We start from the raw sequence: 15,555 nt of genomic DNA on the forward strand, positions 1-15,555 counted from the left end.
TTAATCCCATCCACCCTATTGTTACTAGTAACATAGATTACTTTTGAAAATATAGGTAGAGTGAATGGGTTCAGCCACAGACCTCAAATTACATTGCCCGTATGCATGGAAACGAGTCATCTTTAAGCAATTCTAAGTAGTTTTGTATGTATCATCGCGTCTGGATCTGTCAGCATTGATTTACTTTAGCATATTATGACGTTTATACTTGTCCGGCTAAACACGGCTTTGTATAGATACGATAGGAAGTCTGTCTCATTAGGAAGAACTAATAAGAATTATTAAGAACTCATGCAGACAATTTTTAGAAGTGCAGCAACGTGTGTCAAGGTGTGCTACAAATAGAAATTATCATTGTCAGGTATATTACAGCAGCTTCCTGTCTTTTAGCTTTATTTTCTAAGAATTGCTACGATGTTGCTAGGGGCCCACTATGGCGTTACAATGGTGTTGCTGTGGCGTTGCTAAGGTACCCTTCAGCTCTGTTCAGACCATAAGTTGCTTTTAAAAGGTCAAATAAATATACTCATGGGTTTACTTTTAGGAAGTTTCTGGAGTCAAAGAAATAACAACACAGATTTTGGCTGAATTTGCTTGAACTTATTCAAAACAATTCATTTCGGCGTCCGGACTCTACGGCTTTAGACACTCTTAAATGCACTCGCTGTTTACATTTGAAAGTTTGCATGATATTAACGACCCAGGAATATCTATAATGTATAGTACAGTATGACTATCGTTTTCAGATAAGTTCAACCCGCTATGTGTTCAAATCAGTGTTTCATTTCATCGGCTGTATCATAGGTCAAGATAAATATTTCTTGATGAGATAAAAGCTTACTTTCGAAGAACATTTCCTGTAACCATGGGCACCCTAATTTGATATGGAATTCTATCTATTTTGATCGAAAATATGAAACAAATATTTCCCGCCGTAGAGTCCTAGTCTCTACTGCGCCGCCGTAGAGTCTTACGTCGTTGAGTCTCACACCCTATAAGAGTACCGGTAACCGGTACCATCGTTTAGATGGATACAGGCACCCTGGGGATCTCCAAATAATATGTAGATGGCTGAAATCATTGGATGATGATTAATCACTCTACACTCGACTGTCACGTGACTTTTGAAACCTGTTCACTAGGTGGCCATGAATAACCCTATAATCTGATTCCAACCCTAATCCAACCCAATCTCTAACAAAAGCATATGCCAAAACCCTAACCCTTTAGAACGAGATATTTGAACAATTTCATTATATAATGGACATATCACGTGATCAAGACAGCTATTCGCCAATATCTCGCCAGGGGAGCATTTTAATGTCATGAGGGGTGATTCGGAATCAGCGTTCCAACTGTCGGGGGGCTTTTTAGAAAAATCTTGAAGGTTGACTGTAGAGTGATTTAGCACGCTCGGCAACCATTCACCCTACATATATTGTCAATAATAATAAACATTCATCAGTAGTTATAGGGTGTTAGAGATCATAATGATACAAATTAAACCATTTTTTGATTAAACAAAGCAAAAAAACGGCCCTTCGTAAACAGGCGGGGAAGTGAGTGATTTGAACAAAGTTACCGTACCATAAGTCGAAAACTAAAAGTGATGGCAAATCCTCGAAAGAGGTGTTTGATCACCAAACACTGTGCAGATATTAGGAAAATATATTATTATTATCTGTATCAGGTATTCTTATAAACCAGAGGGCAATGAGATCTGGCGTCTCTTGATTCTCTATAGCGGTTTTCGACTAATAGTTACTGTTAAAAAAGAACAACGAAGGACCACTAAATAAATGAAGTAATATGCACGCCAGTAAACGATATCCCTCACCTTCTTCCTGAGTCAGGGGTCTGTTGCCATAGCAACGAGGGAAGAAGAGCGGCAGCGGTTAGGGTGGGTTTTGCAATGGTTAATGATGAGCCGCGCGCACGTGCCAGCTACCACACATTTGAAAATTATTCTTACAGTAACGCTAATTACAGTGGAATGTGTAATGTCAAATGGGAGCGGTGTGAACAGAGCTGAGTGTAGCCGTGTGTACGGAAGAGCTGTATTAAGTGTCATCTAAGAAGATAATATGCCATAATTCCGTTTTATTAATATTACAGTATTTGGCGACTGGCTGGCCGATGGTGCTGTGTATCTTTTGGAAGGGCAATACAAGGTCAGCAATATAACTTTGTATGGTAGCCTACCAAGCCTGTCAAACAAGCAACGAATCAGGAGATTAGAAATGGCGGGACACTGCATTAAACATCCTGAGCTACTTGCCAGTGACTTAGTGCAGTGTTATGGGATCTTAACATAGGATATTAACCCATTAGGGACGACGAGTTTTAAAGTTTGCCGATTTTGATGCCGTTTAACACACTAGGTCACATTACAGCAAAAATGAGATATCCAAAAAAGCTAATCTGTATCTCGTTTACTTTAAAAGATACAGCTATGGTCGCATACGACCCACTCGTCCGGGTCGCAAACGACCCATCACGGTTTTTCGGCTATTACTTCTGACACAAAGACGTTAGGATAAAATAAAAACTGTAGCATAAGTTAAAAACGTATGGTCAATACTGTGTGACTCTAACTTTTCAAAAATAGAGAATTTGGGTCATTAACGACCCACTCGGCTCACTTGCTTATTACTACATTTGTTTATGTAACTTCTTGAATTCAGCCTAAAACATGACATCATAAGTGCAAACTCGCCTCTCAGCAAGTGACTATCATCATAAACTGCGAAAAATCGGTTAAATGGGTCATTAGCGACCCACTAGGACCACTAAATTGATTAATTAAATATAATGTTGTCAAACTATTACAAATATTAGTATAAAAACATGTTATATCTTGGTCATTACTCCTGTACGTTGATTTAACTTTTAAAATCGATCAACTGGGTCAATAACGACCCACTCGGAAGTTGAATCACGTCATTAATTATCAGTATCATGCTGTTCCACCATCAAGAAAGACACTCGTAGGTCTTAATTCCACGCAAACCACGGGTGGATGACCACTAGCCCTCCTGAGATCTGGAGTCTCAAGGTTATCTGCAGATCGCGTCACCCAATCACTGACGAATAATGGGCAGAATTGGATTGATAGGTAGGTGAGTTTATCAGCTGTTAGTACACGACCATAATGTCGTGGGACAACAAACAACGTGCCTATCTTTTCCCGATTCCTAAAAAGTCCAAGAAGAACTATACATTGTATACAACTAGTATACAACTGCTGGATTCAGATTTCAGATGGCTGCATCTACTCATTTCGCAGCTTCCTTTCTTTACTTCTTAGGGGCCGTTCACATTGACATAATATTACGTAATCACTTATTGGACAATTTTTAGCCCCGGCCCCCCCCCCCCACACCCCACTACATAGCTATTGTGTCAAAATTACACTAGCGTAATCATTTGGAAACCCCCCTCCCTCTCGGCCGATTACGTAATACTTGGTTTCGTTTTGAAAGCTGCCTCGTTGTTGCGGGGTTGTTACCCACAACGAAGTAGTTGTCTGAGAGATTGCAGGTTGCAGCACCGCCAGCCAGAATATGGGGGGGGGGGGGGGGGGGGGGGGCTTTTTCCTTGTCCTTCTTCACAGAGATGTAAATTTAGCCATCTGAATGCAGCAGTTGTTTAGTTATTCTTGTACTTTCTAGGAATGTCAAACAGATTGGCATGTTGGATTAGAATATGCAATTTGACCGCTCTTCTTTCAGTATTTACCCAAGGTTACAGGATATCTCGTAAACTTCGTTCAGGGGATTTTTCTTGAGTGACATGATCTGATCACCGTGGGACCCTGGGTCTCAAGCGGTGAGTTGTAGCAGGTCGTTTGCAAAGATTCGAAATTGACGAAAAAGGTAACAGAATCTAATAAGCAACAACAACAGCATGGCTATTACCTAGTAAGTTAGGAACGAGGGCCGATCAACTTTTCTTTTGCGACACGGCCACGGTCCTTTCGGTACAGATTTCCACGCACCATAGTCAGGACGCAACTCCAGGCATATGCAGTCGTGTTATTCTCGCAGCTCTTTGATGAGTGATGACTGCCCTTCAGTTGGCCCTCAGAAGGGCTAGTTGTCAGCCACCGTGGTTTGTGTGGAATTAAGACCTACGAGTGTCTTTCTTGATGGTGGAACAGCATGATAATTAATGAAGTGGTTCAACTTCCGAGTGGGTCGTTATTGACCCATTTGATCGATTTAAGAAGTTAAATCAACGTACAGGAGTAATGACAAAGATATAATATGTTTTTATACTAATATTTGTAAAAGTTTGACAACATTATATTTAATTAATCAATTTTGTGGTCCTAGTGGGTCGCTAATGACCCATTTAACCGATTTTTCGCAGTTTATGATGATAGTCACTTGCTGAGAGGCGATTTTGCACTTATGATGTCATGTTTTAGGCTGAATTCAAGAAGTTACATGGACAAATATAGTAATAAGCAAGTGAGCCGAGTGGGTCGTTAATGACCCAAATTCTCTATTTTTGAAAAGTTAGAGTCGCACAGTATTGACCATACGTTTTTAACTTGTGCTACAGTTTTTATTTTATCCTAACGTCTTTGTTTCAGAAGTAATAGCCGAAAAACCGTGATGGGTCGTTTGCGACCCGGACGAGTGGGTCGTATGCGACCGCAGTTAGTAAACAGCGTCTAGCTCTGTTTGTGAACATTTGATTATCACGGGCTTTTCATTTGTGCCAAGGAAATCGTTGCCCGCAACTATTTTGTTCTCAAAAAAATAAGCCTACATAAAGTTTTAATGTCCCAATCAAGGCAAGAAGTTAAGTGAAATATTTTCCAATTATGACGACTAATTAGTCTAATTATTTAATTGTTAGTGATTAATTGGGTCTCGACTGGAAAGTCAATAATGTAGCCCAATAAATTTTGAGCATATGTGCGAAAGATTCGTGGCGTTTAGTATTTTGGTTTGTCCTCTATAGCCTCTAGAAAAGGTGGGTCGTAAACGACCCTATCGTCCCTAATGGGTTAACGACCCGGGAATATCTATAATGTATAGTACAGTATAACTATCGTTTTCAGATAAGTTCAACCCGTTGATATGTGTTCAAATCAGTGTTTCATTTCATCGGCTGTATCATAGGTCAAGATAAATATTTCTTGATGTGATAAAAGCTTACTTTCGAAGAACATTTCCTGTAACCATGGGCACCCTAATTTGATATGGAATTCTATCTATTTTGATCGAAAATATGAAACAAATATTTCCCGCCGTAGAGTCCTAGTCTCTACTGCGCCGCCGTAGAGTCTTACGTCGTTGAGTCTCACACCCTATAAGAGTACCGGTAACCGGTACCATCGTTTAGATGGATACAGGCACCCTGGGGATCTCCAAATAATATGTAGATGGCTGAAATCATTGGATGATGATTAATCACTCTACACTCGACTGTCACGTGACTTTTGAAACCTGTTCTCTAGGTGGCCATGAATAACCCTATAATCTGATTCCAACCCTAATCCAACCCAATCTCTAACAAAAGCATATGCCAAAACCCTAACCCTTTAGAACGAGATATTTGAACAATTTCATTATATAATGGACATATCACGTGATCAAGACAGCTATTCGCCAATATCTCGCCAGGGGAGCATTTTAATGTCATGAGGGGTGATTCGGAATCAGCGTTCCAACTGTCGGGGGGCTTTTTAGAAAAATCTTGAAGGTTGACTGTAGAGTGATTTAGCACGCTCGGCAACCATTCACCCTACATATATTGTCAATAATAATAAACATTCATCAGTAGTTATAGGGTGTTAGAGATCATAATGATACAAATTAAACCATTTTTTGATTAAACAAAGCAAAAAACGGCCCTTCGTAAACAGGCGGGGAAGTGAGTGATTTGAACAAAGTTACCGTACCATAAGTCGAAAACTAAAAGTGATGGCAAATCCTCGAAAGAGGTGTTTGATCACCAAACACTGTGCAGATATTTGGAAAATATATTATTATTATCTGTATCAGGTATTCTTATAAACCAGAGGGCAATGAGATCTGGCGTCTCTTGATTCACTATAGCGGTTTTCGACTAATAGTTACTGTTAACAATGTAGGGTCAGTGAATAATAAGTCTTAAATTCTTAAAAATTGATCGGGAAATTAAATATTTATCTTAGATTACATAACATTTTCGTAGACTAAAATATTTTAAAGATACCTTAGTATTACTGCATACTGTAAATTGATTAAAATGTCCTCGCCTACTAGTTTGCCTGGGAAACAGGCTGGGACTGTCATCGAACTGCGGGCGAAACGGCCGTTTTCGTGGAGTGAAAATACTAAAACATGCCGTGAAATGGTACAAAAACTAAGGTTTTTGTTTTCTGTTTCGACCCAGCCGTCTATAAGCTCGTTGACAGTCTCAGCTATTTTTTGTATCACGTGAAAGTTGCATCCTGGGAATTGGATTTTGAACGTGGTCGGGACAGATTATCCCAGTATGGACCGGTTTGGTTTCCTTAGTGATTTAGGGTTTAGGAATTTTCTAGTTATTTGTCGAAATAGAAGATTAGAAAAGATATCTTTGGATTTCTGTACATGACTACTTTCACTATTGATTTTTTGCAAACCTCGAAATTAAAAGCCTATTAGTTGTTCTGTAGATCTAATGATTCCAAGTTTACTCCCGTTTAATTCTCCACATGAACTAGTGAGTTAATTGGTTCATAGTTATGAATCGTCAAATACTCGTGAAATATCCGTGTAGTGGAGCATTTGGACAGGGCCATTTACTTTGTACTCAGGTCACAACAGAGATATTTTAGAGGTTCATCGGCTCACTCTTGAGTGTCGTTCATGTAGAATCATTTTATAGACCAGCTTGTGTTTTGGTCAAATCTATGAATCTGAGTGCACGTATTTCCATAATACTCTCGAGACCTTTAATTCGAGGGGATTTCCCTCCCACTCTAATGTAGCCGTCCAGCTCGTAATAACAAACTCATGACGAAACATTAGCTAATAATGGAATTAAATAAATTAGCAAACACCTAGACCCCTAGACGATCAGCCAAGCAGCCAGGGCTGCGCTACAACAAAGAACAACGAAGGACCACTAAATAACTGAAGTAATGTGCACGCCAGTAAACGATATCCCTCACCTTCTTCCTGGGTCAGGGGTCTGTTGCCATAGCAACGAGGGAAGAAGAGCGGCAGCGGTTAGGGTGGGTTTTGCAATGGTTAATGATTTTACCGAAGTTTGCTAAAAACGTCGGTGAATAGTATTCTATGTCATAAACAGCCAATGATCAGCTATAATAGTACGGTTTATTTTACACGGTGACTCGTTCTACTTGAAACTGTCTCAATGGTAACAGAGTTTAAAATGTTCTTACTCTTAGTCTTAGTCTTACAGGAGATCTACACGGTGAATGTAAGTGGGTCTGGGAATCTATGGCGTAAGACTCTACGGTGGAAAACTTTACGGTGGTGCCGTACAAAAACAACAGGTGTAAAAAACAGGACTATTAGGTGGCAAAGTCTATAATCAGGCATGAGATAGTAATATAAAGAACTTAAGAAATAATGCGAGCAAACAAATGTTATATTTTTTTATCGATATTGATAAATTGGCAGGTGTCCCTCATTAAATTTATGAGTTACAGGAGTTGCAAGAGTGGCAAATTCGAATTCGAAACAATAAATTTGGATTAAACAGTTGTTTGCCTAAAATTTGTGACAAAGAACAGGCAAGGGGATATACAAGGATTTCTAAAGTTATGATATTACACGATATAAATTGTGTCAGTGATCACAAACGCCTGTCCTATCCCAGGTAAATATCAATATATAATCAGGTACTAGATAGTAAGAAATAATGCGAGCTCTCAGCATATATCTCAGAGTCAGTATCACTATCGAAATATATTGTGGATTGTACGACTGAAAGATGAAGTTTATTAAATTCCGAGACAAAATATTTAACGGCAGCTTCCTGAGAACAGAACACGGGGATTTGAAACTTAAAACACACGAGATAGCCGGAACCAGTACAAATGAGTGAAGCTATATTTTAACTAATTATTCTTAGAAGACTGTTTATGGTTTAGTTGACTCTGAGATCAAACCTTCACTACAAGAGGCTTCGTCATAAAAGTAAAAGTTGAAAGTATACGTGATCCGGATGCAATAACAGATATATTGAACGTTCAAATCATTTTACACCTACGCTAAAAACTTGTCCACCAACACTGTACAAACTACAAAAATATTTGATTGGCAGACGGATAGATAAAGCACGAATTATGAACTATAGACCACAGAGTGATCGTTGAATATCATAAAAGAACGGCACAAGTGCACAACACACAAAGGCGATCTGAACTGATATGGAAGTTAGACCTAGGCAAAATTGAAAGAATCGCACTAACTGGGCCGCGCTCAGCCTGTCATTCCGCCTAATCTCTATTAATGAACATAATAGCCTGGGGTCCTCAGGTAAAAGCAAGCACTGATAACAGAAACAAAGAATCATATTTCACTTGTGTTGTTCCGTTGACCAAAACAAGTGCTAACAGACTAGATGGTTGATGAAATAAGCCTCTTGACTCCCATTGTGTGAAATTACTAACACTAGCAGTAACCGGTGTTTCTTTAAGGTGGGGTCAAGAGACATTAGACAATAACACACGGAATTAAAGAGGAATTAAAGAGGAATTAAAGAGGAATTAAAGAGGAATTAAATAGGAATTAAACAGGAATTAAACAGGAATTTAAGATGAAATTACCAAGGAGAACACTAACGAACTCGTCTTGGCTATACATCAATTAGAAAATGTTATTTATTAAATTTGAGATTTTTACACAAGCCCATTTAGATGAGCTATACAATACTCTGTAAAAGATAACATAATATAGAATGTAATTGTCTGGGAGGATGACTGTAAAATTTGGGAAAATAAGTATCCTGTGGTTAAACAAAGCACAGATACTAACAGAAACAAATCAAACGTTTGGTTTGATCCACACTACTGATATGTGAGATCAGACACAACAAATTATGACGCCCTCAAAGCATTTCACAATAAAGGATAATGTATAATATAGATTAACTCCCGATTTCAATTCAGGGAGACTAATCTATTCTTGCAAAAATGTTAAAACAAACTAAATATTTTACAACATCTAGGATTAAGGACAAAGTGACTAATATAGAGTACGAGAACACATGATTTCCATCACAATGCAATCTATTAAATAAGTAATAACTAGGATTAAATATCTTAATCCATCATCAAAGATTGTACAGTATGAATATCAGACCATTAAAGTGTTTTTCTACGATCCAATTCAGAATTTTGACACTAACTGTCAAGGAAAAAGGTGCAGGGCAGAACTAATCTATAGATCACATCTAAGAGATTTCTTTCGATCACAGGCCTTCTTTGAAAACGACAAAAAGTAGCCGAGCCCAAACAGGCAGTCCGAAAGAAATAAAAACTATAACAAACAGACAGTATAATGGTCAACATCAATCTGACATATTTTGTTCCTTCTAGTACCCTGAACCTCTTGATTTGGATTTAAGTAACACGACCTTAGTTCGGAAATTTAATTCAAATGCATAGCATGAGTATATAAAAGAAAATCTTCAGATATAACTGCAAACTGATTGACAAACTAAACCATCCCTCATCAGAGTGGTAGTCATGACAGGACCATGTTACTTTGATATTAAGTAAAGCTAACATCTTTCGCTAGGGTCTTTAAACGAAGTAAATGTCGGGCAGCTAAATATAAACAAGTGTAGACAACTGGACGATTTTATAAAAATGTCGTACGAGCAAGAAAAGGTCATCAAAATATATTTTAACTACAGGAACAACATAAACATGAAGGAGGTACCGATGTAACTGTGCAGTGTGATAACACGAGGTACAGTGAGCAGCACATCACTGATGACACTCATATCGCTCGATTTTACAATCCAATAATCAAATTTTACAATCTAACTCATCGCGCGGCTCCTCTAGCTAATACGTTACTTTTCTCCAATTGGCAGTTTGCGTGCACGTGTCTTTTCTGAGGCCCCAATTGGTTCTAAATGATCACGTGAATGCTGGTCACGCGCACATCAACTTCCAATGAGCGTACTGCCATTTTTTCTGAGGCGATGGAGGTCGTAAATCACTCAGCCCGAATATAGATTTGGCGGAATGACAGGCTGAGCGCGGCCCAGTAATCCACGCAGTATGCAGTACGCGTAGACACATGGCTATCATGTCACATGTGAATCCAAACCCTCACCCCAAAGCTATCAAAGTTATTTAGCCTTAATTGACGATGTCAATTCATCGCAGCTCGGCTAGTGTGGTTGGTTTTATCCGATTTTTTTAGATTTTTATGGAGGTTGTACCATTGTAAAACTTACATTGTGACAGTATAGATGGCGAAATATTTTTGAAAATGGTCCTAACACAGCTTTGATCGTAACAATAACATTGGGTGAATAGATTGGGTGAACAAACTATGAAGCAGGCAATTATATGTGCTCATCCATCATTCTGCATATGTAAGCTCAGTAGTTTAATTGCTGATTCATACTCAATGGTGAATCGATAGAATTCATGTGTCGGAGATCTCGTGAGAACACCTTTTAATAATTATAGCCCTCAGGATCGCATTATCCCGATCCGGCCGTAATGTGTATTGAGGTATGCACTAATTGTAGTGGTGAACGGTTGCAGCTCAGGCTATGTTTCAGTATAACTATATATCAGAGATCGCAGTATATTTACATTCTACTCGGATTGCAGATTGAAATATTTTCCTGTTGGAACCATGACACATGCATGGGAATACCAAAATATTAATTGTAGTTGTACAACTAATATGATCAATAATTAATAACGGCAACGCTAATTTGTCCTTATTGGACTTTATTTTTACGGACATAAGTTAATAGTTGCTGCAAATGCCAAATGCTACAACTACAAGTTAAGCCCTATAAGCGTTCATTTTAATGTCCGTTCATTTTAATTTTAATATCCGTTCGAATATTGGCGGACGTTTTAAATTGTAATTAAATAGACCATTGAGCGGTCGCGTTTATTTTAATGTCCGCTCAAAATTATTCCCGTTCACATTATTTCCTGTTGCAGTACGGGTAAAATAACGTCCGAATAAAGCTATCCGATAAGCTCAGGCAGAGCTTTCGGACTGCGTAAAACTAAACAACTTGAAACGTTGAAGAACGCCGTTAAGACATCTGTTGTTAACTCACCTAAAACACAAACATACAGATCAATGGCGAAGAATTCACAGCCAACTGAGCAAGTCATAAGCTTGGAAACGCTCAAAAGCGTAGTAAAACGTGTTGTCGAGGAAGAGGACCGCAGTCTAGTCGCAACGTCATTGTATTTGGTCTGTTACAAGGGAGCGAGATATATAGAGAACTTATTGACACAGTTAGCGTGATTTTCCAAAACATTGGACAGAAACCGAAGATTGTTGAAGCGTGCAAAATTGCCAGAAAATCTAAGGACAATTTAGTTACAGCATCATTAATAAATGAGCAATTACGTTATTCGTTTAAGTTATTGCAAAATATTTGATTCCAATAAATAAAATCCGCCTTGTGCCGCGTGCGCTAATTTACTAATTCTGTACTCGCCTGCGTACACTGTACTGTACAGTGTACAGCAGGAGCAGGCCTGCAGGCATCATGCTACATGCGATTTTACAAATAATGTTCGACTTCAATTTAGACTTTCAGTTGTTGTAGTTGTACTGTATACTAATTGTGTCGGTTTATATATTTACCAGGCGGCGCTCAAATTGCATGATCAATAACGCTAATTTGTCCTTATTGGACTTTATTTTTACGGACATAAGTTAATAGTTGCAAATGCCAGATGCTACAAGTTAAGCACTAGCGTTCATTTTAATGTCCGTTTATTTTAATATCCGTTCGAATTTTGGCGGACGTTTTAAATTGTTAGTAAATAGAGCATTGAGCGGTCACGTTTATTTTAATGTCCTCTCAAAATTATGGCTACGCCCGTTCACATTATTTCCGGTTGCGGTACGGGTAAAATAACGTCCGAATAAAGCTATCCGATAAACTCAGGCAGAGCTTTCGGACTGTAAAACTGGACAACTTGAAATGTTGAAGAACGCCGTTAAGACATCTGTTGTTGACTCACCTAAAACACAAACATACAGTTCAATGGCGAAGAATTCACAGCCAAAGCTGAGCAAGTCATAAGCTTGGAAACGCTCAAAAGCGTAGTAAAACGTGTTGTTGAGGAAGAGGACCGCAGTCGCAACGTCATTGTATTTGGTCCGTCACAAGGGAGCGAGATATATAGAGAACTTATTGACACAGTTAGCGAGATTTTTCAAAACATTGGACAGAAACCGAAGATTGTTGAAGCGTGCAGAATTGCCACGAAATCTAAGGACAATTCAGTTACAGCATCATTAATAAGTGAGCTTACGTTATTCGTTTAAGTCTGTCTGTCTGTCTGTCTGTCTGTCTGTCTGTCTGTCTGTCTGTCTGTCTGTCTGTCTGTCTGTCTGTCTGTCTGTCTGTCTGTCTGTCTGTCTGTCTGTCTGTCTGTCTGTCTGTCTGTCTGTCTGTCTGTCTGTCTGTCTGTCTGTCTGTCTGTCTGTCTGTCTGTCTGTCTGTCTGTCTGTCTGTCTGTCTGTCTGTCTGTCTGTCTGTCTGTCTGTCTGTCTGTCTGTCTGTCTGTCTGTCTGTCTGTCTGTCTGTCTGTCTGTCTGTCTGTCTGTCTGTCTGTCTGTCTGTCTGTCTGTCTGTCTGTCTGTCTGTCTGTCTGTCTGTCTGTCTGTCTGTCTGTCTGTCTGTCTGTCTGTCTGTCTGTAATTTCCGAGCGGCTTAATTAAGAAAACGGTAAGAGTTACGGCAGTCTCTATATTTACTAGGCGTTTTTAATGCTAAATGTGTTTCACTTTCAGTGTTTCATAGGTAATGAAACATATTAACATAATATTAATATTATGAATTGGGTCATGCCATGTGAATTTTATATGCTAATCTGCATTCATCACGTTTTTTATACTAATAAATTATTCTTATGTAATGAGTAAGCACGAGAATTTACCTATGATACTAATACTAATAATAATAATTAGAACCCATAGATTTATTTTTTCTGGCATTACCATTTAGTGACAAAATTCGTGCTACCCAGGGTCTGCAGGCCACCTGGCCACCCATGATGGGGTGTCATAATCATGTATTTGTAACTTGCGGTGGATCGAACAAGTAGCTTCAAAACTATTTGGACTGTAATACTAATATGTAATAGCCCCTAGGCTTATTATTATATTAAACAACATAACTCATGATGCTAATTTGCTCAAAAGACACTTTTAACATATTTCTCAAGGTAACTTCATGATAGCTATTAGAGCCTCAGACGTGTTACCGAAGCTCTAATGTTCTACAAAAAAATGTATAATCATGTTTTTGGCTAATACTATGACAAAATTAAAAACTACTCTTTTCGTAATTCATTTATTTGCAAAACTTTGATTATCAGAACAGTATTTCAATAATAATAGTAATACTATTTTCCAAAAGTGCTTATCTATCAAAAGTTTATTAACATCTACTTTCAGTTTATAGATTACACTAATCTTAAGTCTATTAATCGAAATCCTTAAATAATTCCCTGTTAAAGGGCGTATCTTTAACTTTCTTCGACTTTGGAGTCGAGTCTGTATCAGTTCTGTACCGCTTGTGCGTTACTCTACCCGAAAACTCTTTCCGTGCAGCTCCTATCTGGAGGACACTCATCAATTGAGTGTCTTCAGTCCGTCGTCGTTGAACAGCGTGGGACACAAGTGCGACAGTGTGCTCCACAGATTGACTATGGCAAGGAATCCTACAAACCAGAGGGTCTTCCCGTATCTTTTCCAGTTCAGCACTTGACATTACGGAGAGGAGGGGAGGGCACGTTACTCGCTCCCACTCATTGTCGTACGTCTGGAAGAATATCTTCATTGGAACCGGACCGTTCTCTTTCTGAATGAAGGGCAAATTAGTTATTTGATCGGTAAATCGTAATAATAATATAACTGAAACAGGGACAGAGTTCGTGGTATATTTGACAGACTAGGTAGACTCAGCAAATTAGTTAACAAATTCTGCATTCTGCTAGTTCAGTAGAATGAACGCACAGTCTTACTTTTCGTTTGTCAGATTTTGATGCAAAAGCATAATATCGGCAGACTTACTAAGTCTGCCGATCACTTAACATGGTCACTTAACATGGTAAAGTATCGTCAAATGGTTTGGAAATCAAACCATTGCATAATTACAATATCACTATAGTTATACATGCTCTATAAACTCACCTCAACTTTCATTCTGACCATCTCAAAATATGTCGTACATTTGAAGACTATCTTCGGGCACTTGAAATGTCGGATTCGTCTAGGTCGCCGAACGCCAGACTCTCTTTCAACGTGCTTGTCCCACTCCTCTGAACGACGAATATTCTTTACGATCCCTATTCCTTTCTCTCGATGGTCTCTGTTGTGATCGCCTGGATAATAAATATGTATATAAAGTTTTTTACAATAGATGTAAAATATTGTTGGTTGGATATTGTGTTAAAGTCAAGTGATTCTAAGAGCACCTGCACATTTATAATTTATAACCGCAAGAATTCGGACGTAAGCACAGAATACCACTACCAGCTGAATATTCACTGCTCTGATAGTAATAGTATCATATTGTTATTTTAAGTGTGCCTAGCTATATTACCCACTTTCCGTATTCATTTTTTGTTGTTGTTATTCTTACCTAGCATGGCGAGTATCACACTCTCGGGATGAGCCATATAGCCGTTCTGTTGTATTGACTCGAATATGACCTTACGCTCTGCTGGTTCGCAGTGTTCTCTTGTGAACCGTATTTGGTCAAATAGGTGGGCTGGGGCGTCTATTAAGCTGCTCTTCATCTTGATGTTGGCAAACACCTATTGAGATTTAGTCCGATTTAATAGAAATTCTGAGTAACTTTGGTACTTAAGGGAAACATAGGCTGAACATTCTCTGATTTTCATCAATATTGTAAGAGCATTTAAATTTGAATAAACATTAGCAATCAATTCACAAGTGCCAGCACTGTAATCTGATTTTTACCTTGTAATAGACATTTACAATAAAGTTGACCATCCTCTCTAAACACTCCGAAATATGGGAGTTGTAGGTAAGATCCCCCGAAATGTAAAATCGGAGGATTCTGGCCCCAAACGTAATCCACCGAGCAGTGGAGCAGTTTCCTATCGCGTTATACACGAAGTTGTCGTGTAAACCAGTCTCGACAGTGATGCAGTACTTATACATAAGTTTTGCATCATTTGACATCTTACTCAGCGTCTGAAAAAAAACAGATTGTTATTAATTTTAACGTTGCTAGGTAAGAGCTCTATGATTTTGTCGAACATTATCGCAATGATTGATAAACATGGAACTGCAAAACGGTTCAGTAAGTTATCTTCCCAGCAAATTATAAACGTAGTTACTATCT

The 15,555-nt window shown here is 38.6% G+C and overlaps 1 protein-coding gene across 1 annotated transcript in view; it reads left to right on the plus strand.

Moving 5' to 3' along the window:
• LOC134824134 (phosphatidylinositol 4-kinase beta-like) overlaps window positions 1–15,555 on the plus strand; it is a 77,688-nt gene that overhangs the window by 33,758 nt on the left and 28,375 nt on the right. The gene's annotated exons all lie outside the window — the stretch shown is intronic.

Source organism: Bolinopsis microptera, chromosome 12 (genome assembly GCF_026151205.1).
Source record: "Bolinopsis microptera isolate Bmic1 chromosome 12, MBARI_Bmic_1.0, whole genome shotgun sequence".
Classification (NCBI taxonomy): Eukaryota; Metazoa; Ctenophora; class Tentaculata; order Lobata; family Bolinopsidae; genus Bolinopsis; species Bolinopsis microptera.